Here is a 25,819-nt window from a genome sequence, read left to right on the forward strand (position 1 = left end):
CAATTGTATGGTTACTACATGATTCCATATGTGTTATTTAATAGTTTTGATGTCTTCACTATTATTCTACAATGTAGAAAATAGTAAAAATAAAGAAAAACCCTTGAATGAGTAGGTGTGTCCAAACATTTGACTGGTACTGTATGTTGAACAACTACACAGAGACACACACACTATGTCACACTAAATATCACAATAACCAAATAATACATTTAATATTTTTATTTGCCTCTGAACATTTTCAAGTCTTATTCTAGAAGTTTTTACAAAAGCCTAAACTAAATAAGGAAGTATTCAACATGGCACTATCTAATGGACCTGCCAGAGCAGGGAGGCTACAGCAGGTAAGTCCTGCCCTATTGTTCAGACAGACAGATATTAATAAAGCCTGAAGCATTGTGAGCTCAGACAGACAGAGCTCTAGAAGGATTACACACATAATAATGTCCACCTCACACACATACAGTATGCTGTACACACACACACATACACACAAACATTCACAGTTTACTGTACACACATATACAGGTAGACATAAAGGTAGGCTACACCATTAAACATGTCTAGAAGAGAGGAACTAGACTGGATTATTGTTTGAGTTATGACCCAACAGGTCTGTGCACAATGCTAGTTGGTTTACAATGCAGACTTGATCATATCTACAGTATGTTCACAGTGAGGACACAGCTCTCGTTTGTAGTTCATATAGTTGGTTAACAGCTGAAGTAGAAAGACATCCTGCTTTTCCCGTGGTTTGAATATATTTAAATGGGCCTTTTGAAGTGTCTTATTGGATGGGCCGCTTGCTCAGGCCCTTATAATTCACCTTTTGTTCCGGGTGTCTGGTGGGGGTCCCTGGAGGGGTGGGGGGAGGACAGCCGGCCTACGATAAGTGAGAGGCCCCAAGTTACCCTACCGCAGACTGAACTGAGATGGGGTTGTGAGTAACTGGAGTTTGGATAACTTGTCTGTTGAATCAGCGGTCACTAAAATGCACAACCCAACAACCCACAGTCAGTCACATTGCTGCTCTCTTTTCCTCTTTTCATACAGTTGATACACTGATACTCTTTTTCACTCTTAAACACATACAATAACAATTGTATCGTTGCTTTGTACATCTCAAACTGAGACTTACAGGGATCTACTGTGCAAACAATAACACGACCATAATGACAGTTCTCATAACCGGTTAACTGGGACTTTCGAGATACATGACCAAAGGTATGTGGACACCTGCTCATTGAACATCTCATTCCAAAATCATTAATTTGGAGTTGCTCCCCTCTTTGCTGCTACAACAGCCTCCACTCTTCTGGCAAGGCTTTCCACTCACTAGATGTTGGAACATTGCTGCAGGGACTTGCTTCCATTCAGCCACAAGAGCATTAGTGAGGTCGGGCATTGATGTTGGGTGATTAGGCCTGGCTCGCAGTCGGCATTCCAATTCATCCCAAAGGTGTTTGATGGGGTTGAGGTCAGGGCTCTGTGCAGGCCAGTCAAGTTCTTCCACACCAATGTTGACAAATAATTTCTGTATGGACCTCGCTTTGTGCACGGGGGCGTTGTCATGCTGAAACAGGAAAGGGCCTTCCCCGAATCGTCTAGAATGCTGTAGCGTTAAGATTTCCCTTCACTGGAACTAAGGGGCCTAGCCCGAACCATGAAAAACAGCCCCAGACCATTATTACTCCTCCACCAAATTTTACAGTTGACACTATGAATTCAGGCATGTAGCGTTCTCCTGGCATCCGCCAAACTCAGATTCGTCCGTCGAACTGCCAGATGCTGAAGCATGATTCCTCACTTCAGAAAATGTGTTTCCACTGCTCCAATGGTGGCGAGCTTTACACCACTCCAGCTGACACTTGGCATTGCACATGGTGATCTTAGGCTTGGCGGCTGCTCTGCCATGGAAACCCATTTCATGAAGCTTCTGGCGAACAGTTATTGTGCCGACGTTGCTTCCAGTGAGTGTTGGTAGTGAGTATTGCAACCGAGGACAGACAATTTTTTACACACTACTTGCTTCAGCAATTGGCGTTCCCGCTCTGTGAGCTTGTGTGGCCTATCACTTCGCGGCTGAGCCGTTGTTGCTCCTAGACGTTTCCACCTCACAATAATAGCACTTACAATTGACCTGGGCAGCTCTAACAGGGCAGCTCTAACAGGGCAGCTCTAACAGGGCAGCTCTAACAGGGCAGCTCTAACAGGGCAGCTCTAACAGGGCAGCTCTAACAGGGCAGCTCTAACAGGGCAGAAATTTGACGAACTGACTTCTTGGAAAGTTGGCAGCCTATGACGGTGCCATGTTGAAAGTCACTGAGCTCTTCAGTAAGGCCCTTATACTGCCAATGTTCGTCTATGGAGGCTGTGTGATTTTATACACCAGGCAACAACGGGTGTGGTTGAAATAGGCGAATCCACAAATTTTAAGTGGTGTCCACATATTTTAGTATATATAGTGTATATTTAGCCAAATGAGACTGTCACGAATACCTTCTCTCTCTTCATACACGCCGTACTACACACTGCACTATACACACTGTGGCACGCTCACACCTGCAGGTACCTACCACGGTGCTTCTGACAGTGCAGACCATGTGCTCGAAAAACTATTTACAGCGTGCCAGAGCCTACTCCCTCCTGTCAGGACACTCAGTCACACACACACACCCTACTCTCTCCTGCTAGGACATTCAGTCACACACACCCTACTCTCTCCTGCCAGGAAACTCAGTCACACACACACACCCTACTCTCTCCTGCTAGGACATTCAGTCACACACACCCTACTCTCTCCTGCTAGGACACTCAGTCACACACACACACACACACACACACACACACACACACACACACACACACACACACAAACACACACACACACACCCTACTCTCTCCTGCCAGGACACTCAGTCACACACACACACCCTACCCTCTCCTGCCAGGACACTCATTCACACACACACACACACACACACCCTACTCTCTCCTGCCAGGACACTCAGTCACACACACACACCCTACTTTCTCCTGCCAGGACACTCAGTCACACACACACACACACGGCGCTTCCATTCCAAAACATCAACACGCCAAACTAGAAGAGACTGCCTAACCTGTTAGACACCATAGTCACTGAGACTAGTCCCTTCAAACAACATGCAACTGTACCACTACACGTCCGTCCCCACCTCCATCAGACCAAAACAGATGCCCTCAAGGTTGACAGCACAAAGCAAAACATGAGGGAGGGAGGGGAGGAGGTGGGCATAAAGCCTGGGAGTAGACAGCTGAACATAAATCCACACATTTAGACACACTCCCTCCCTCCTTCTCCCACCCCCAACCCAAACCCCACTCCCTCCCTCATTCTCCCACCCCCAACCCAAACCCCACTCCCTCCCTCCTTCTCCCACCCCCAACCAAAACCCCACTCCCTCCTTCCTTCTCCCACCCCCAACCAAAACCCCACTCCCTCCCTCCTTCTCCCACCCCCAACCAAAACCCCACTCCCTCCCTCATTCTCCCACCCCCATTCCCTCCCTCCTTCTCCCACCCCCAACCCGACTCCCTCCCTCATTCTCCCGCCCCCACTCCCTCCCTCCTTCCTTCTCCCACCCCCAACCCAACCCAAACCCCACTCCCTCCCTCATTCTCCTACCCCACTCTCTCACTCCTTCCCTCCCTCCCTTCTCCCACCCCAACCCCTCCACTGCCTTTCCTGCCTTGTCTCTCACAGAGAAAACGAGAAAGAAGAACCATGAGAAAAAAAGCAGCAAAGAGCCCCAGACAGCTCCAGTACTTACATGGGTCTAGACGTCCTGACAGTCGTAGTGGAGAAACACAGAGGGGAGAAGAGGTAAAGAGGAGCATAGAATAGTGGTGCTAGGAGCCACTAGCAATCTGGCGGAGGCTTTTTTTATAGTCAGTGCGGCACACATTCATAAGAGCTGACACGCACGCACGCACACACACACCTCCCCCAACCAACCAACACGCTCGCTCTCTGTCTCTTCTTACGGCCGTCGCTTTCGGTTCTCTGCCTTTTCCTCTCCCATTATCCCTCTCTGCTCCTTCCTTCCTTTTTCTTTCTCTTACGCTCACAGTCTGGATCTCCTTGCAGCCCCCACCTTCCCCTCTCTCTCTCCCTCCGCTTCTCTACCTCTCGCTCAGTCAGTCTCTTTCTCCCTCTCCTCCCCCTCTCTCTTCTGTGTGTGCAGAGTGAGAGGCCATTTTCTGAGGCACAGTGGGCACGTAAGAGGGAATGGAGGAGTGTGCAGCTAGCGGAGAGAGAGAGAGAGAGAGAGAGAGAGAGAGAGAGAGAGAGAGAGAGAGAGAGAGAGAGAGAGAGAGAGAGAGAGAGAGAGAGAGAGAGAGAGCTGGGTGTTGGAGGCTAGTGGCAGCCCTAGAAACAGCAGCACATTGCAGCAGAGCTGTTACCAGGCAATGCTCTCTCTCTCTCTCTCTCTCTCTCTCTCTCTCTCTCTCTCTCTCACACAAACCCTTATTGAAAACGAACACTTTGAATACATAACAGTGTGTTTCATAAAACATGATGTTATATGTTTTTGTCCATCCAGTAACGTCTAATAATTTGGATATCTGAGAGCGGAGCGGTTTTTGAGCACGGAGGTGATGGAAGACGCTAGACGCAGGCAAACGCCAATCTCAGCAGCCCTCTCTGAACATTAACAGGAAAATTGAAAAAATGAAAGAAAAACAACTAGAATCTCTGTAGGTGGTTTGAATCTGATCAATTCAGACTAGTCTTTCTCCTGCGAGACAAGCTGTACTTCCATCTTTACGTCTGTTTCTGTCATAGTCCATTGGCCGCCACAAAGCCGATGACCATCTCTCTGTTAGTTTCTCTGCCTTTTACCACAACTATGTTAATAACTATTTATTTCTCTACAGGTCTGTTACCTTCACTGCCGGCTGATGTGTCGCTCATTGCGAGGTAATACCGGAGGAAGAGGAGCAGTCTAGGACTTGTGAAGGCGAGACAGTGCACAGCGAGTCTCCTAAATACCAGAGGATAGCGATGGCTTGAGATGACTTTAAAAAGGTGCCAATACGTTTTACATTCAATCGTTTCTAATGCCTTTCATTTCCTGATTCATACACGTGAAAGACGAAGAGAATGGAGGATTGAATGTGATTGAGAGAGAGGGATAAAGACTAGAGGACTAGAGGCTGGGGAACAGTACAAGCAGCGGTCGACAACCGTTGGGTAAGATACTAACCACAGGGATACAGGAAGCTAGAGAGACAGTAGAGAGGAGAGGAACATAGAGGGGAGAGTAAGGAGAGATGTTGAGCTACAGAAATGCAACACTCACACACACACATAACAACCTAGTAAGTTGCCTTATTCATGTGACTTCGGCTCTAGCAAGAGAGGAGACCATGGATACGAGAAGGAAGCGGGAACAGAGATCGAGCGGCTTGTCGCTTGACAGAGAACGTCCACAGTGACATGGTGGTACTAGAGACGTCGACAAACAGCAACATCATTTGCAACAAAGCCTAAGAGGACAGAAACGATTCCGGCGTGTCTCCTTCTCCATGGCGTGGCTGCTTTGCCTCTCCTTCCAGTCGGCCGGGTTGGTCTTTCAGTCTCACTCGGTCCCTCCAATGTTTTTCCAACGTTATCCCCTCACCATTGCTCAGCTTTAGCACCATCGTCGCTGGCTCGCTCCACTTGTTCATGCTACCCCTCTGACCGCCCTTCTCTGCACCTTCTCTTCTCTCTGTCGTCACTCTCTCCTTCAGCAGCACTGCTAGAAGTTTGGAATCGGATTTATGGCAGAAGAGGGGGAAAAAACATGGCCGACGTCTCTTCTCTCCTCCATGCAGATGAGATCCTTGTTGGCTCCTGCGCAGTATCGTTCTCATATTATCCCTCACTGAGCATGTGAGCGCTGCGCACTTGCTGGATTAACTTGAGTAACCTCTCCCTCGATCTCTCTCTTTCACGCTCTCTTTTTTTGCTCCCACTTTCTCTCTCACTAGTTCGGTCTCCGTCCCTTCCTTTGCTTTCCTTCGCTCCAGGTTCATCGCAGTCAGTGTCTCTCCAACCCTTTGAGGCTTTTACTCTCTGGCCCTGTTGTTCACAGTCCTCCACCAGCGCTGTCTGGCACACACTCACAACCCAAAGACAAACACGGCACAACCCAAGCCGGTGCCTAGTAAAGGGAAGTTTGTTATGTCACATGCCCAGGAAGCACCAATGAGAGAGAGAGGGAGAGAGAGAGAGAGAGAGAGAGAGGGCAGGTGGGCGTGAGAGCTAGTGAAAGCATGTAGTTATGACATAGCTGTTACATCATCAGAATCTCACAACCTCGCTCCCACCCTGCCCACCCGCTCGCACAGGCTGGGCGGATGTGTCATATGACAGTGTGTAGACCCCCCCCCCTCCCCTTCCCCCATCACACACACTCATTCATCCACCCTCCTGACTACGCTTGCTCTCTCCCCCAGTACAGTGACACAGCATTTCTTGCGCTTAGAGCGAACTTAACCCTCTCCATTCTCTAGAATAACACACACTCTCTTGTTGTGAGCAGATGAGCATGTAAAACAACAAAATAAGCAAACTGTGTATCACGGCGTACCACTCGCCAGTTTTTAGAACCAGAAATGATCCATTATTTGACACTTGAATACAACATGAATATGAATTTACAATATGAATTTGATTAGCCAAACCTATTTCTAAAAAGCTCGCAATGTCATATAGACAGTTGGAGTTCGGTTAAATAATCGTGATGCTTTTAAGCAACCAGTTGGCCACTATATACAACAGATGCATCTACTAATAGTAGTCTACACTCCAATTCTCCTGTCAGAACTATACTGTTTTTTAAATTAATTTCTTTCCCAAAAAAAGTAAGCAAACATAATCAATGTTTGTTACGCTAACCCTGAGGTAGTTTTAGGTTAGTGCTACTGTTTTGTGATAGACCGCCAGGGAAGAGCAGACCAGCAGCCATCATACCTCAGACAACAGACCTACTTATCTAGTATGGCAAGACCGCCACCTCCCTGATGAGCCCTGTTGGCCCTGGTAGTCACCTCAGAACGTCAGAGTCACTTCAGTTGACGGCCATGTCCGGACTGTATTGTGGACCCATAAAGGGCTGTTTTCTGGACACAGATTAGAATTTCCATTGAGTTTGTTTCTAATCCAAGACTAGGCTTAATCTGTGTTCAGCACTGGTGCGTATTCATGCCAAGGGAAGCCAGGCTTCCCATAAAGTAACACACTCCGCCCCTCCAGCTTCCCCAGCGATTTTACCCTCGTACCCTTTCTGGTGCCCAGTAAACCAGCCCTTTATGTGTCGGATGGGGACAAACTAACATCCACTCTTTACCAAGTGAAATGTAAATAACACAGTTGAAATATCATGAGGTATTGTGTGTAGATGATTTATGGGGTATTGTGTGTAGATGATTTATGGGGTATTGTGTGTAGATGATTTTGGATTTATTAGGATCCCCGTTAGTCGAAGCCAATGGTGACAGATAGTCTTACTGGGGTCTGACACATAAAGAAAAATACTAAATACTTTACAATTGACATTAATTTAAAAACATTAACATGTAGTGTGTGTGCATCTATCAGTTACACACAGCAAGTAGGTCACATGTCAGTACATACACACACCAAGTAGGTCACATGTCAGTACATACACACACCAAGTAGGTCACATGTCAGTACATACACACACCAAGTAGGTCACATGTCAGTACATACACACAACAAGGAGGTCACATGTCAGTACATACACACAGCAAGTAGGTCACATGTCAGTACATACACACACCAAGTAGGTCACATGTCAGTACATACACACACCAAGTAGGTCACATGTCAGTACATACACACACCAAGTAGGTCACATGTTAGTACATACACACACCAAGTAGGTCACATGTCAGTACATACACACACCAAGTAGGTCACATGTCAGTACATACACACACCAAGTAGGTCACATGTCAGTACATACACACACCAAGTAGGTCACATGTTAGTACATACACACACCAAGTAGGTCACATGTCAGTACATACACACACCAAGTAGGTCACATGTCAGTACATACACACAAAAAGTAGGTCACATGTCAGTACATACACACAGCAAGTAGGTCACATGTCAGTACATATACACAACAAGTTGGTCGCATGTCAGTACATACACACACCAAGTAGGTCACATGTCAGTACATACACACAAAAAGTAGGTCACATGTCAGTACATACACACAGCAAGTAGGTCACATGTCAGTACATATACACAACAAGTAGGTCACATGTCAGTACATACACACACCAAGTAGGTCACATGTCAGTACATACACACACCAAGTAGGTCACATGTCAGTACATACACACACCAAGTAGGTCACATGTCAGTACATACACAACAAGTAGGTCACATGGGGGAGAGGTGTTGTGCCGTGATGTATTTTTGTATTTATGTTTTTTAAACCAGGTTTGCTGTTCACTAAGCTGGAAGGGAGATCCATTCACTCATCACTCTGTATAATACTGTATATAAGATGGAAGGGAGTTCCATTCACTCATCACTCTGTATAATACTGTATATAAGATGGAAGGGAGTTCCATCCACTCATCACTCTGTATAATACTGTATATAAGATGGAAGGGAGTTCCATTCACTCATCACTCTGTATAATACTGTATATAAGATGGAAGGGAGTTCCATTCACTCATCACTCTGTATAATACTGTATATAAGATGGAAGGGAGTTCCATTCACTCATCACTCTGTATAATACTGTATATAAGATGGAAGGGAGTTCCATTCACTCATCACTCTGTATAATACTGTATATAAGATGAAGGGAGTTCCATTCACTCATCACTCTGTATAATACTGTATATAAGATGGAAGGGAGTTCCATTCACTCATCACTCTGTATAATACTGTATATAAGATGGAAGGGAGTTCCATTCACTCATCACTCTGTATAATACTGTATATAAGATGGAAGGGAGTTCCATTCACTCATCACTCTGTATAATACTGTATATAAGATGGAAGGGAGTTCCATTCACTCATCACTCTGTATAATACTGTATATAAGATGGAAGGGAGTTCCATTCACTCATCACTCTGTATAATACTGTATATAAGATGGAAGGGAGTTCCATTCACTCATCACTCTGTATAATACTGTATATAAGATGGAAGGGAGTTCCATTCACTCATCACTCTGTATAATACTGTATATAAGATGGAAGGGAGTTCCATTCACTCATCACTCTGTATAATACTGTATATAAGATGGAAGGGAGTTCCATTCACTCATCACTCTGTATAATACTGTATATAAGATGGAAGGGAGTTCCATTCACTCATCACTCTGTATAATACTGTATATAAGATGGAAGGGAGTTCCATTCACTCATCACTCTGTATAATACTGTATATAAGATGGAAGGGAGTTCCATTCACTCATCACTCTGTATAATACTGTATATAAGATGGAAGGGAGTTCCATTCACTCATCACTCTGTATAATACTGTATATAAGATGAAGGGAGTTCCATTCACTCATCACTCTGTATAATACTGTATATAAGATGGAAGGGAGTTCCATTCACTCATCACTCTGTATAATACTGTATATAAGATGAAGGGAGTTCCATTCACTCATCACTCTGTATAATACTGTATATAAGATGGAAGGGAGTTCCATTCACTCATCACTCTGTATAATACTGTATATAAGATGGAAGGGAGTTCCATTCACTCATCACTCTGTATAATACTGTATATAAGATGGAAGGGAGTTCCATTCACTCATCACTCTGTATAATACTGTATATAAGATGGAAGGGAGTTCCATTCACTCATCACTCTGTATAATACTGTATATAAGATGGAAGGGAGTTCCATTCACTCATCACTCTGTATAATACTGTATATAAGATGGAAGGGAGTTCCATTCACTCATCACTCTGTATAATACTGTATATAAGATGGAAGGGAGTTCCATTCACTCATCACTCTGTATAATACTGTATATAATACTGTATATCTTCTCCAAGGTGGCATAGCAGTTCAGACGTCTTTTGTCCTCGTCTTGTCGTGTCCTGTATATATATATATTTACAACTTTTTCACATACATTTTATTTTTATTTTCCATCAACTCATCTTCAAAACTCTCCTGCAACCCGCCTCACCAATGTATATTTATAAAAAAGTATTATTTACCTCAGATCTGTAATCCTCCAAGAAGCTAGCCAGAAACTCCAGGAGGCTGGCCTGAAACTAGCCAGTAGCTAATCCAGAAGCTAGTTCAGAAGCTAGTTGGCTCCTTTACTGGCAAGTCGTTGGTGTTCAGCTAACCACGGTTTGTGGTCATCGGCTATCCTTTGGCTCGAAAGTCTATCGCCAGTTCTGTACGGCGCAGCGCGGCTCGGAGCGGAGCATACCGGACCAATTTTTCTCTCCATGTCCCTGGATTTCGACTGCTCTCTGGACATTCATGCCCGGATCTCACAGCTAGCTAGCTGCTATCCGTGTGACTATCGGCCTTCGTCAATTCCGGAGCAAACATCAATTGTTCCGGAGCTAGCAAGCTCCGTCAATCACTCCTGAGTTCCATCAATCGCACCTGGGCTGCAGTCGCCTATCCGGACCCGTTTTGCTGCCTTCGCGGAGCCCCACCGGGCCTTCACAACTGGACTGCCGACGTTATCTACCCGAAGGAGTTATTCGGCTGGCTCCTCCGTCGCGACGTTACCTGAACGCCCATCTGCGGCCTGCTAACCGTTAGCTGTCTTACCGGCTGCTATCTGAATAGACAATCGGACAATTTTTTTTATTATTATTATTATGTTTTCTTCTTGGGCCTCTATAACTATATCTATTGTTTTTATTTTTGTTGTTGTTGTGTGATTTGGATTGATCCCCTCTACCACACGGAACCCCACTAATCTACTGACGGAGCGCAGGAGGTGGCTAACAACAGACCTCCATCCTATGCTAGCTTGCTACCGATGCCCTGGCTAGCTGTCTAAATCACCAACCAACCTCTCCACTCACCGGACCCTTTTGATCACTCGACTAAGCATGCCTCTCCTTAATGTCAATATGTCTTGTCCATTTCTGTTCTGGTTAGTGTTTATTGGCTTATTTCACTGTAGAGCCTCTAGTCCTGCTCACTATACCTTATCCAACCTATTAGTTCCACCACCCACACATGCAATGACATCTCCTGGTTTCAACGATGTTTCTAGAGACAATATCTCTCTCTTCATCACTCAATACCTAGGTTTACCTCCACTGTATTCACATCCTACCATACATTTGTCTGTACATTATACCTTGATGCTATTTTATCGCCCCCAGAAACCTCCTTTTACTCTATGTTCCAGACGTTCTAGACGACCAATTCTCATAGCTTTTAGCCGTACCCTTATTCTACTCCTCCTATGTTCCTCTGGCGATGTAGAGGTGAATCCAGGCCCTGCAGTGCCTAGCTCCACTCCTATTCCCCAGGCGCTCTCTTTTGACGACTTCTGTAACCGTAATAGCCTTGGTTTCATGCATGTTAACATTAGAAGCCTCCTCCCTAAGTTTGTTCTATTCACTGCTTTAGCACACTCTGCCAACCCGGATGTTCTAGCTGTGTCTGAATCCTGGCTTAGGAAGACCACCAAAAACTCAGACATTTTAATTCCAAACTACAACATTTTCAGACAAGATAGAACTGCCAAAGGGGGCGGTGTTGCAATCTACTGCAAAGATAGCCTGCAGAGTTCTGTCCTACTATCCAGGTCTGTACCCAAACAATTTGAACTTCTACTTTTAAAAATCCACCTCTCTAAAAACAAGTCTCTCACCGTTGCCGCCTGCTATAGACCACCCTCTGCCCCCAGCTGTGCTCTGGACACCATATGTGAACTGATTGCCCCCCATCTATCTTCAGAGTTCGTGCTGCTAGGCGACCTAAACTGGAACATGCTTAACACCCCAGCCATCCTACAATCTAAACTTGATGCCCTCAATCTCACACAAATAATCAATGAACCTACCAGGTACCTCCCCAAAACCTTAAACACGGGCACCCTCATAGATATCATCCTAACCAACTTCCCCTCTAAATACACCTCTGCTGTCTTCAACCAAGATCTCAGCGATCACTGCCTCATTGCCTGCATCCGTAATGGGTCAGCGGTCAAACGACCTCCACTCATCACTGTAAAACGCTCCCTGAAACACTTCTGCGAGCAGGCCTTTCTAATCGACCTGGCCGGGGTATCCTGGAAGGATATTGATCTCATCCCGTCAGTAGAGGATGCCTGGATATTTTTTTTAAATGCCTTCCTAACCATCTTAAATAAACATGCCCCATTTAAGAAATTTAGAACCAGGAACAGATATAGCCCTTGGTTCTCCCCAGACCTGACTGCCCTTAACCAACACAAAAACATCCTATGGCGTTCTGCATTAGCATCGAACAGCCCCCGTGATATGCAGCTGTTCAGGGAAGCTAGAAATCATTATACACAGGCAGTTAGAAAAGCCAAGGCTAGCTTTTTCAAGCAGAAATTTACTTCCTGCAACACTAACTCAAAAAAGTTCTGGGACACTGTAAAGTCCATGGAGAATAAGAACACCTCCTCCCAGCTGCCCACTGCACTGAAGATAGGAAACACTGTCACCACTGATAAATCCACCATAATTGAGAATTTCAATAAGCATTTTTCTACGGCTGGCCATGCTTTCCACCTGGCTACTCCTACCCCGGACAACAGCACTGCACCCCCAACAGCAACTCGCCCAAGCCTTCCCCATTTCTCCTTCTCCCAAATCCATTCAGCTGATGTTCTGAAAGAGCTGCAAAATCTGGACCCCTACAAATCAGCCGGGCTAGACAATCTGGACCCTTTCTTTCTAAAATTATCTGCCGAAATTGTTGCCACCCCTATTACTAGCCTGTTCAACCTCTCTTTCGTGTCGTCTGAGATTCCCAAAGATTGGAAAGCAGCTGCGGTCATCCCCCTCTTCAAAGGGGGGGACACTCTTGACCCAAACTGCTACAGACCTATATCTATCCTACCGTGCCTTTCTAAGGTCTTCGAAAGCCAAGTCAACAAACAGATTACCGACCATTTCGAATCTCACCATACCTTCTCTGCTATGCAATCCGGTTTCAGAGCTGGTCATGGGTGCACCTCAGCCACGCTCAAGGTCCTAAACGATATCTTAACCGCCATCGATAAGAAACATTACTGTGCAGCCGTATTCATTGATCTGGCCAAGGCTTTCGACTCTGTCAATCACCATATCCTCATCGGCAGACTCGACAGCCTTGGTTTCTCAAATGATTGCCTCGCCTGGTTCACCAACTACTTCTCTGATAGAGTTCAGTGTGTCAAATCGGAGGGTCTGCTGTCCGGACCTCTGGCAGTCTCTATGGGGGTGCCACAGGGTTCAATTCTTGGACCGACTCTCTTCTCTGTATACATCAATGAGGTCGCTCTTGCTGCTGGTGAGTCCCTGATCCACCTCTACGCAGACGACACCATTCTGTATACTTCCGGCCCTTCTTTGGACACTGTGTTAACAACCCTCCAGGCAAGCTTCAATGCCATACAACTCTCCTTCCGTGGCCTCCAATTGCTCTTAAATACAAGTAAAACTAAATGCATTCTCTTCAACCGATCGCTACCTGCACCTACCCCGCCTGTCCAACATCACTACTCTGGACGGCTCTGACTTAGAATACGTGGACAACTACAAATACTTAGGTGTCTGGTTAGACTGTAAACTCTCCTTCCAGACCCATATCAAACATCTCCAATCCAAAGTTAAATCTAGAATTGGCTTCCTATTTCGCAACAAAGCATCCTTCACTCATGCTGCCAAACATACCCTTGTAAAACTGACCATCCTACCAATCCTCGACTTTGGCGATGTCATTTACAAAATAGCCTCCAATACCCTACTCAACAAATTGGATGCAGTCTATCACAGTGCAATCCGTTTTATCACCAAAGCCCCATATACTACCCACCATTGCGACCTGTACGCTCTCGTTGGCTGGCCCTCGCTTCATACTCGTCGCCAAACCCACTGGCTCCATGTCATCTACAAGACCCTGCTAGGTAAAGTCCCCCCTTATCTCAGCTCGCTGGTCACCATAGCATCTCCCACCTGTAGCACACGCTCCAGCAGGTATATCTCTCTAGTCACCCCCAAAACCAATTCTTTCTTTGGCCGCCTCTCCTTCCAGTTCTCTGCTGCCAATGACTGGAACGAACTACAAAAATCTCTGAAACTGGAAACACTTATCTCCCTCACTAGCTTTAAGCACCAACTGTCAGAGCAGCTCACAGATTACTGCACCTGTACATAGCCCACCTATAATTTAGCCCAAACAACTACCTCTTTCCCAACTGTATTTAATTTTTATTTATTTATTTATTTTGCTCCTTTGCACCCCATTATTTTTTATTTCTACTTTGCACATTCTTCCATTGCAAAACTACCATTCCAGTATTTTACTTGCTATATTGTATTTACTTTGCCATCATGGCCTTTTTTGCCTTTACCTCCCTTCTCACCTCATTTGCTCACATTGTATATAGACTTGTTTATACTGCATTATTGACTGTATGTTTGTTTTTACTCCATGTGTAACTCTGTGTCGTTTTATCTGTCGAACTGCTTTGCTTTATCTTGGCCAGGTCGCAATTGTAAATGAGAACTTGTTCTCAACTTGCCTACCTGGTTAAATAAAGGTAAAATAAATAAATAAATAAAATAAGAAGGAAGGGAGTTCCATTCACTCATTACTCTGCATAATACTGTACGTTTCCTTGAATTTGTTCTGGACCTGGGGACTGTGAAAAGATCCCTGGTGGCTTGTCTGGTGGGATAAGTGTGTGTCAGTGCTGTGTGTAAGTTGACTATGCAAACTATTTGTAGTTTCTTAGCAAAACAAGAAGTGATGCAGTCAGTCTTTCCTTAACTCTTCAACAAGATAGACTGGCATGCAGAGTATTAGATGAGTGAGAAAAAAATATAAATATAATCCATTTTGATTTCAGGCTGTAACACAACATAATGTGGAATAAGTCAAGGGGTATGAATACTTTCTGAAGGCCCTCTGTGTTCTCCTAAAGCCCTAACAGACATAACAACCTGGTTTACTCTCTAACCACAAAGCACACAACTAGCACAGACGACTTCATAGAAAAGTGAGTGCTCTGCTCTCAAAACAATACAGGGCAGTTCCATAGCAACAAATGATAAACTGACATAGTGAATAATAACAACACAGGTGCTGTTTGATGAGGGACACCTAAAGAAGGAGAAGGTGATGATTCCATAAACAGACGAACAATTCAACACGTACAGTAGGAGTACTCTATTTGAACATGAGGTGTGTGGTATCTCAGAAATGAAATTAACTTTGACAATCATCAGGAGGTGTGATTCAACATCTCAACTCCTCCATCTCCATCTCTCACTCTTCCACACGCACATGCACAAAGCAGTGTATTGGCCTTGTAGGAGTGCTGACAGTATAGAGAAGTGCAGCTGTGTTCACATTTTTACCATGACTACGAGTCTGACTCATCTTCTCATCCAACCATTCACCCACACTGACAAGAAACAAACACACACACACACACACACACACACACACACACCACCACATGTATGTATCTACTTTACCAAGACCAGTGGAGGCTGGTGGGAGGAGCTGTAGGAGGATGGGCTCATTGAACTGGCCGGAATGGAATAATCGGAACGGAGTCAAATGTGGTTTCCATATGCTTGATGTGTTTGATACCGTTCCATTTCAGCCATTACAATGAGCCCATCCTCCTACAGCTCCTCCCACCAGCCTCCACTGATCAAGACAGGTGGGGTGAATCTCAATGATGTAAATGACAAAACATAACAAACAGAGCATATGATTTATTTCTACAGGGTACAGAGGAGCCCAGCTCTCAGTGTAGAAGATGGCAGGTGTAAGACATCAGGTAGTCCTAGCGGATGATGCAACCCTCTCCCCTCATGTGTAGGGAGGCTTGTGTCAGAACAACCACCGTGTCTTCCATTCAGGTCCCATCTTCTCTAACAGCAGAGGACTATGCAGTATACAGTGCATATCTTCTTATGGAGGAACACAGCCTAGGTCATCAATAGATGACAGAGTCCAGACACCCAAATCAGATCATTGCTCTGTGTTCCTGACAGAGCAGGGTCCAGCCCCCACTCTAATGTCTTCCCGTCAGTCCCTGACCCACATTACACACCCTCCTCCCCTCCAGGTCATCTGTTCTGACCCACATTACCACATTACACACCCTCCTCCCCTCCAGCCTCATATCATCAAGGTCATCTGTTCTGACCCACATTACACACCCTCCTCCCCTCCAGCCTCATATCATCATGGTCATCTGTTCTGACCCACATTACCACATTACACACCCTCCTCCCCTCCAGCCTCATATCATCAAGGTCATCTGTTCTGACCCACATTACACACCCTCCTCCCCTCCAGCCTCATACCATCAAGGTCATCTGTTCTGACCCACATTACACACCCTCCTCCCCTCCAGCCTCATATCATCAAGGTCATCTGTTCTGACCCACATTACACACCCTCCTCCCCTCCAGCCTCATACCATCAAGGTCATCTGTTCTGACCCACATTACACACCCTCCTCCCCTCCAGCCTCATATCATCAAGGTCATCTGTTCTGACCCACATTACACACCCTCCTCCCCTCCAGCCTCATACCATCAAGGTCATCTGTTCTGACCCACATTACACACCCTCCTCCCCTCCAGCCTCATACCATCAAGGTCATCTGTTCTGACCCACATTACCACATTACACACCCTCCTCCCCTCCAGCCTCATACCATCAAGGTCATCTGTTCTGACCCACATTACCACATTACACACCCTCCTCCCCTCCAGCCTCATATCATCATGGTCATCTGTTCTGACCCACATTACCACATTACACACCCTCCTCCCCTCCAGCCTCATATCATCAAGGTCATCTGTTCTGACCCACATTACCACATTACACACCCTCCTCCCCTCCAGCCTCATATCATCATGGTCATCTGTTCTGACCCACATTACCACATTACACACCCTCCTCCCCTCCAGCCTCATATCATCAAGGTCATCTGTTCTGACCCACATTACCACATTACACACCCTCCTCCCCTCCAGCCTCATATCATCATGGTCATCTGTTCTGACCCACATTACACACCCTCCTCCCCTCCAGCCTCATATCATCAAGGTCATCTGTTCTGACCCACATTACCACATTACACACCCTCCTCCCCTCCAGCCTCATATCATCATGGTCATCTGTTCTGACCCACATTACCACATTACACACCCTCCTCCCCTCCAGCCTCATATCATCAAGGTCATCTGTTCTGACCCACATTACCACATTACACACCCTCCTCCCCTCCAGCCTCATATCATCATGGTCATCTGTTCTGACCCACATTACCACATTACACACCCTCCTCCCCTCCAGCCTCATATCATCAAGGTCATCTGTTCTGACCCACATTACACACCCTCCTCCCCTCCAGCCTCATATCATCATGGTCATCTGTTCTGACCCACATTACCACATTACACACCCTCCTCCCCTCCAGCCTCATATCATCAAGGTCATCTGTTCTGACCCACATTACACACCCTCCTCCCCTCCAGCCTCATATCATCAAGGTCATCTGTTCTGACCCACATTACACACCCTCCTCCCCTCCAGCCTCATATCATCATGGTCATCTGTTCTGACCCACATTACCACATTACACACCCTCCTCCCCTCCAGCCTCATATCATCAAGGTCATCTGTTCTGACCCACATTACACACCCTCCTCCCCTCCAGCCTCATATCATCAAGGTCATCTGTTCTGACCCACATTACACACCCTCCTCCCCTCCAGCCTCATATCATCATGGTCATCTGTTCTGACACACATTACCACATTACACACCCTCCTCCCCTCCAGCCTCATATCATCAAGGTCATCTGTTCTGACCCACATTACACACCCTCCTCCCCTCCAGCCTCATATCATCATGGTCATCTGTTCTGACCCACATTACACACCCTCCTCCCCTCCAGCCTCATATCATCAAGGTCATCTGTTCTGACCCACATTACACACCCTCCTCCCCTCCAGCCTCATATCATCATGGTCATCTGTTCTGACACACATTACCACATTACACACCCTCCTCCCCTCCAGCCTCATATCATCAAGGTCATCTGTTCTGACACACATTACCACATTACACACCCTCCTCCCCTCCAGCCTCATATCATCATGGTCATCTGTTCTGACCCACATTACACACCCTCCTCCCCTCCAGCCTCATATCATCAAGGTCATCTGTTCTGACCCACATTACACACCCTCCTCCCCTCCAGCCTCATACCATCAAGGTCATCTGTTCTGACCCACATTACACACCCTCCTCCCCTCCAGCCTCATACCATCAAGGTCATCTGTTCTGACCCACATTACACACCCTCCTCCCCTCCAGCCTCATATCATCAAGGTCATCTGTTCTGACCCACATTACACACCCTCCTCCCCTCCAGCCTCATATCATCAAGGTCATCTGTTCTGACCCACATTACCACATTACACACCCTCCTCCCCTCCAGCCTCATATCATCAAGGTCATCTGTTCTGACACACATGCTCCATGTGACACACACACACACACACAGACATGCATAGCACACAGGCAGAGAAACACACACAGGCAAACACACTAAGGGTCACAAACAGGGGAACACACGCAAATGAACATTTAGAGGATTGTTCCTCTATCTGTACACAGAAGAGTGAATACTGCAGAGTACAGGCTGGCTGGCTGGCTTGTGTAACACATTGGATTGTGCTCTCACGCATACATACACAATGACAGAGGGTCAGTGGGTGCAATGGTGAGGATGAATGCTGAGTGGGACTGAAAGTGTAGCATAGAAAACAGGAATAACAAAAATATCTGAGAATCTATCCTCATCCATCTTTCTGCTCACTAATTCTGTTTTTCCCCTACTCTGTGTTGTCCCTGACCTGTGGGCTCCTACTCTGTGTTGTCCCTGACCTGTGGGCTCCTACTCTGTGTTGTCCCTGACCTGTGGGCTCCTACTCTGTGTTGTCCCTGACCTGTGGGCTCCTACTCTGTGTTGTCCCTGACCTGTGGGCTCCTACTCTGTGTTGTCCCTGACCTGTGGGCCCCTACTCTGTGTTGTCCCTGACCTGTGGGCTCCTACTCTGTGTTGTCCCTGACCTGTGGGCTCCTACTCTGTGTTGTCCCTGACCTGTGGGCTCCTACTCTGTGTTGTCCCTGACCTGTGGGCTCCTACTCTGTGTTGTCCCTGACCTGTGGGCTCCTACTCTGTGTTGTCCCTGACCTGTGGGCTCCTACTCTGTGTTGTCCCTGACCTGTGGGCTCCTACTCTGTGTTGTCCCTGACCTGTGGGCTCCTACTCTGTGTTGTCCCTGACCTGTGGGCTCCTACTCTGTGTTGTCCCTGACCTGTGGGCTCCTACTCTGTGTTGTCCCTGACCTGTGGGCCCCTACTCTGTGTTGTCCCTGACCTGTGGGCTCCTACTCTGTGTTGTCCCTGACCTGTGGGCTCCTACTCTGTGTTGTCCCTGACCTGTGGGCTCCTACTCTGTGTTGTCCCTGACCTGTGGGCTCCTACTCTGTGTTGTCCCTGACCTGTGGGCTCCTACTCTGCTCTGGGCAGGAACAGAATTGGGCAGAGAGAAACACATAGAGGGACAGAGAGAGGGACACAGAGAGAGGGACACAGAGAGATGTAGGGTGGCTGTGTAGGTTATCCACCTGACTCTGCCCTCCCTGACACGAGGCATGTGCAAGTCAGCACGCGCACACACAGCCCACCTGGGGGTGTGAGGTCTGCCTGCCCCACTCCACCACTCCTCAGAAAGCGAGAGAGGAGGAGAGGAGGCATGAGGAAGGAGAGGGGAGGGAGAGGCCAGGGTGGAGTCACCAAAAACACTCCAGCACCAAGAGAGGGGGAGGAAAATGAAGAAGGAATAGTGTTTTTAAAAGAGTGGTCTTTGTGGGAAAGACTTGGGACTGAATGGAAAATAGAGGGAAATATGAGGAGGCAAGGAATGGGTGGAGGGAAGAGGGGAAGAAAGGGTGAAAGGGTTTATCGTAGTGAACAAAAGGAGGAAATAATACCCTCACAAATGGTTCAAATACTGTATTTGACAAACAGTGGAATGGATAGCAGATGATGTCACTGTAGTTAGATGAAGTCATACTGTTTAAATCCCACAATAGCACCTTCTTTCAGTTGGATTACTTTGGGTAGGAATCTGACCAAGACCCATGCATAAAAGACAGACATACAACAAACAGTAGGCTACAGCAGTACAGTGAAGGGAAATATTAGAAAATAATACAACTATGGTGCAACAACCTAACACCAATGAGAGAGAGAGAGAGAGAGAGAGAGAGAGAGAGAGAGGTGGGTGAGAGAACTAGAGAGAGAGAGAGAGAGAGAGAGAGAGAGAGGTGGGTGGGAGAGAGCTAGAGAGAGAGAGGTGGGTGGGAGAGAGCTAGAGAGAGAGAGGTGGGTGAGAGAGAACTAGAGAGAGAGAGGTGGGTGAGAGAGAACTAGAGAGAGAGAGGTGGGTGAGAGAACTAGAGAGAGAGAGGTGGGTGAGAGAACTAGAGAGAGAGAGGTGGGTGAGAGAACTAGAGAGAGGTGGGTGGGAGAGAGCTAGAGAGAGAGAGAAGGGAGAGTGAGCTAGAGAGAGAGGGGAGTGGGAGAGAGCTAGAGAGAGAGAGAGAAGGGAGAGAGAGCTAGAGAGAGAGAGAAGTGAGAGTGAGCTAGAGAGAGAGAGGAGTGGGAGAGAGCTAGAGAGAGAGAGGAGTGGGAGAGAGCTAGAGAGAGAGAGAGAAGGGATATATAGAGGGAGTTAAAGTGAAAAAAATAGAGAGAACCTTCCCCTGCACAGTGGCATTTTGCCAGCCTTGTCTCTCCCAGGAGTCAGGCTAAGATTAGCTCCCCATATGTTCAAGTCAGGCGTAGCCCGTTTTAAAGGGCCAACGCTCGCCTTGCCTGTAGCACTGCAGAGAACACACCATCAATCCCTGTGCTCTGTCATGCTTTACATCAACCACTACATACCATACATATCCAATAACCATGACGTCTGTTGTAAAATATCTAACGTTTTCAAGCCATATTGTATCGTCTATATACCAAGCTTGTAGCCTAGCAGATTGTATCCATGTGTTTAAATAGTTTCCAGACATCACACCAAGCAACACACCAGACATGTCCCAAGCAACACACCAGACATGTCCCCAAGCAACACACCAGACATGTCCCCAAGCAACACACCAGACATGTCCCCAAGCAACACACCAGACATGTCCCCAAGCAACACACCAGACATGGCTCCAAGCAACACACTAGACATGGTCCAAGCAACACACCTGACATGACTCCAAGCAACACACCTGACATGCCTCCAATATCATGAAAACTCAAAACAAAGCTACAGGGATACGTTCTAAATTGTGACATGTGTAATCATGGTTTGGCAGGATTCATGACAGTACTGTACACACAGTTCCCAGTCTGAGAGGGAGAGTAGCCAGCAGAGGGGTGCGAGTTAAACACATGCCACTACAGCCTCTTCCTCCTCCCCCATTCATTTTTCGTTAACTGCCTCAGCCATTCTGTACTCCAGGAGAAACAAGACGCCAGCCGGCACGGGCGAGAGCCACAACACTACAACCATGCTACACCATATACAGGGCACCGTAAACTTAGGCCAAGCCATGGGTCCTCAGTCAGCCCCACAGACAGGTCCGATGAGGGGGAAGAGACACCACTTAGGCCAAGCCATGGGTCCTCAGTCAGCCCCACAGACAGGTCCGATGAGGGGGAAGAGACACCACTTAGGCCAAGCCATGGGTCCTCAGTCAGCCCCACAGACAGGTCCGATGAGGGGGAAGAGACACCACTTAGGCCAAGCCATGGGTCCTCAGTCAGCCCCACAGACAGGTCCGATGAGGGGGAAGAGACACCACTTGCAGGAGAGTCCATTATAGAGCATTCATTAGAGCAGAAACATGCAACAGGGATGCTGATGATACTCAACCCCTTCTTGACATTTGAGTGGTCCCTGTAGACTGCATCAGGGGAGGAGAATGAGTTGGTGAATACAGAACATTAATCCAAATGTCATTTAGGTTCCCACTGAGGCTCAATATGTTTCATGCACATCTTGTCTGAGGAGTATTATGGGGTGACAGACACTTGATTTTAAGTGGTATTCATACAGGTTTTATTGATAATTAAAGAATATCTGACGTAACCAATGGAAATACAACCAAAAGGAATAGTTGTTCTTCGTGCTCTACAGATACGTTCCTAAGAACTGTTTTCTACAGAACACAGGTGCATGGTGATTCTTCATTGAAAGCTCTGACATTTGTTCTCTACATGTGGGCAGTCTTTTCAAAACTCCACCTTCTCAATCCAACAAACAGTCCATGGCCTATTGCCAACAAGCTGAATGGAATAGCTATCCTGAAACACCTGTAAATACTACATACACATCGCTCCCACACACACACGCAACCCATCTCAACACATGACCATCCTAGAGGGAGGTCATGCCATGATGTCATCTGCCACTCACTGTTGCCACAGAAACGAGGTCACGGCTAACCCTTTCTAAGTCAAGGGAGGGGATTCCGCAACATGGCACCATATTCCATTTATAGTGCACTACTTTTGACCATGGCCCATAGGGTGCCATTTGGAACACACCCTGGTTAAACCAAACCTGCTAGCACTGTACTTTCCATCTGCAGTCAGAAACACAATGACTCAGTGTCTTTGTTCCATCCACCTTTCCGGTTTACAGTCTACGTGTATTTGCGCATGGTGCAGGTGCACATTTGATGAATGAAAAGGAAACACTTGATTTGAAGAGAAGAGAAATCACACCAGCGCAGTCTGTGGTAACTAACATTGCTCTAGCATTTCCTGAAAAGCTACTACAAAGTGTTAGAACCCTACTACAAAGCCCAGTGTAACCCTTCTAGAACTGAAAATGTATACATTGAATGTGTATATTTATTTGTATATCGTATGTATATACAATGTAGAATTAAAGAGTGAAAACTAGATTTTTATAGAGTATGCTGAAGTGATTCTTCAACGGGGGGGATGTTTGTATGGATGGGGTGAGCCGGCCGTGACTATTTTCCAGAATGACGTTTTAGCATTTGTGGCAAAAACCCATTCAAGTCATGGGACCAATATTAGCATTTTTCGCGCATCATGTCCAAATCATCCAAAAATTGATTGCGAAGCTCACCAAAGTCACGTATAGATGATCTGAACATGCGAACAATGCTAATAACGGCCCCATGACTTGAATGGGAATTGTGTCACAAATGCTAAAATGTTAGCATTTGGAAACACTGCCAGACACGGACAAATAAACTAAACCAAAGCATGGATTGCTGTCATACCTTGTACATAGACTGCTTACAGGGTAAGGAAACCAATTGTTCATTTTGTAATTTGGGTGAACTCTCTCTTTAATCATGACAACAGATGGTGGCCAAGAGCCTTAGCTGATAAGAATGTAGCCTATCAGCAAACCTGCGGAAGTTCACCGAGGTCAAAACTAACATGACAACCATTTCTCTGACTGTCTGAACATGTCTAACTGAAACTGTGAAAACAGTCAGTTCAACAAGAAAAGCCTACAACTAAATTCTGCCCAAAATAAAGTGACTATACAGAGTATACAGAGGTACACATGTCAAAACTCAACATTGACAACCAGTCTAACAATGACAGAATGCTCCAAAAACAGACACGTGTCAGAATATTGGACATTGATCAGCTTTGCCAGTCTCCTGCTATAAACAGACTGCCAGTTCAGCAACAGCACGGACAGAATCTTCTGTCTGAAACCGTATCAGATTCACTCCGTATATAAACACACAAGCGTGCCACGACTTGGTAGACCAGGGAACAACAGCCCGCCAGCGCTTAGAGGCCACGTGCTACAGGTTACCACACACACACACACACACACACACACACACACACACACACGCGCATGCGTGTCTGTGTGACCCACTAACTTTTAGCTCAGCTGACTTCAGAACTCTGAGAGGAGGGCCTGCCCCCTGTCTCCTGAGCCTGAGTGTACGGTTCCTCCTCCTCCTTCTCTCGCTGGCCGCCTTTCTCAGCACATGCCTGACTCTGCCGCCAATCGCCACCCAGCCCGGGACGCTTTAAAATCCGACCCAGCCTTGCCGCCAGCCACTTAATCACAACAACCTAGTGCAAGACGCAGCCGCCAGAAAGCCTGAGCGCTGAACTAGCAGCCATGCAGCGAGCTAGAGGGGGAAGAGAACTAACTACACACTGCACTACAGTATGTGTTGGTTTACACACCTGACTTTAAACACCTCTCCTCTATGACACAGAGCTCAGACAACTCTGAACACAAACCAAACATGGTCACCGGCGTGAGCGCCAACAGACAGATGCCATGGGCACGACAGTGGATGTCTATTTACAGTATGTCTGTTTGTAGATCAGGGGCAAGTGTGAAGCTCACTAATATGATGCATAAACATGAACATGTGCTTTCACACACACACACACACACACACTAAAAAAGCTGCAGCAGTATATAGCCTAACTCCCTTCCCAATGTATGGAAACCTACTACTCTAAACCTACTAAACTCTTCTTTATTTTAAACCAACAACACCAAGACAACAAAACAGACAAGGGACATCACAGACAGATGAGAGACCAGCAGGAACACAAGGACTGAAGCTCTCCAATCACACTAATAACAAAGAAATAGACCAGATATTACACCCACCAGCTCTGTCTATCTGCCCCAGGTCGAGTCTCTCTTACCTCTGTCCCCAGATTGGCCTTTACAAACCAGGCTTTACTGTTGTCCTCAAAATGTTCCACCTTTGCAGCCATTCAAAACAGGTAGAAAGAGAGAGAGGACGGAGGGAGGGAGGGAGAGAGGGGGGAGAACAACAATCAATAGAATAATATAATGAGCCTTTTTAAAGAGGTGTCACTCCACACATGACTGCCTAAAGAATATTTATATTCATTCATTTTTACCTATATAATCCCATTCTCATATTCTCCCCTGACAGAAAACAACCCTAACACATATCACTTCCATGTGTCTTCAAATGCCAAGCTGGTGCTTCCTCACTGCTATGAGCAATAGTGAGAGAGTGAGAGAGCAAGGATTCTGTTTTAATGATCAAATTATGTAATGCATCATGAAAGAGGATAGCCTCTATTCACGATTGTAGCTACTGTATTTGCCTTTAAATATCACCATGACCTCATATCAACTTAATATTTCAGGTAAATGGTCATGAATTATTACATGTTCATTATTCATATACAGTTTATATTCATGTATAGATTACTGTCAATAAGAGAATAAAAGCAATGTTCAGACACTGCAATGGGGTTGTTACATTTACAGTAACAACAGTAATCATTTAAGTAATGAAACAATAGCAGCAGTTTACATTTGTCCCCCTAACCCTACCCCCATCTAGCTGTTTAGAATGCCGGCAGTGTTTTGTCTCCAGCTAACCCTCCTGGTCTCTCCGCCCCCCTCTACTCTATCTCAAATATACCCCCCTCCAGGGCCGTCATTCTGCCTGGTAATTA

General features: G+C 46.3%; 1 protein-coding gene across 3 annotated transcripts in view; it reads right to left on the reverse strand.

The window, feature by feature from the left end:
* The window catches only part of LOC109894927 (methylcytosine dioxygenase tet3-like), a 78,811-nt gene that overhangs the window by 35,716 nt on the left and 17,276 nt on the right, over nt 1–25,819 (reverse strand). Inside the window, exon 2 of one of the 3 annotated variants that reach the window (XM_031829784.1) lies at nt 25,028–25,087. The exons of 1 other annotated variant lie outside the window; for it this stretch is intronic. The gene's annotated coding sequence lies outside the window, so the exon portion shown is untranslated. Of the gene's footprint in view, nt 1–3,812; nt 4,295–25,027; nt 25,088–25,819 lie in introns of those variants that run through there. One more of the 3 variants, XM_031829785.1, reaches the window with a different exon arrangement.

The sequence above is a fragment of the Oncorhynchus kisutch genome, linkage group LG8, assembly GCF_002021735.2.
Source record: "Oncorhynchus kisutch isolate 150728-3 linkage group LG8, Okis_V2, whole genome shotgun sequence".
In the NCBI taxonomy this organism is placed as follows: Eukaryota; Metazoa; Chordata; class Actinopteri; order Salmoniformes; family Salmonidae; genus Oncorhynchus; species Oncorhynchus kisutch.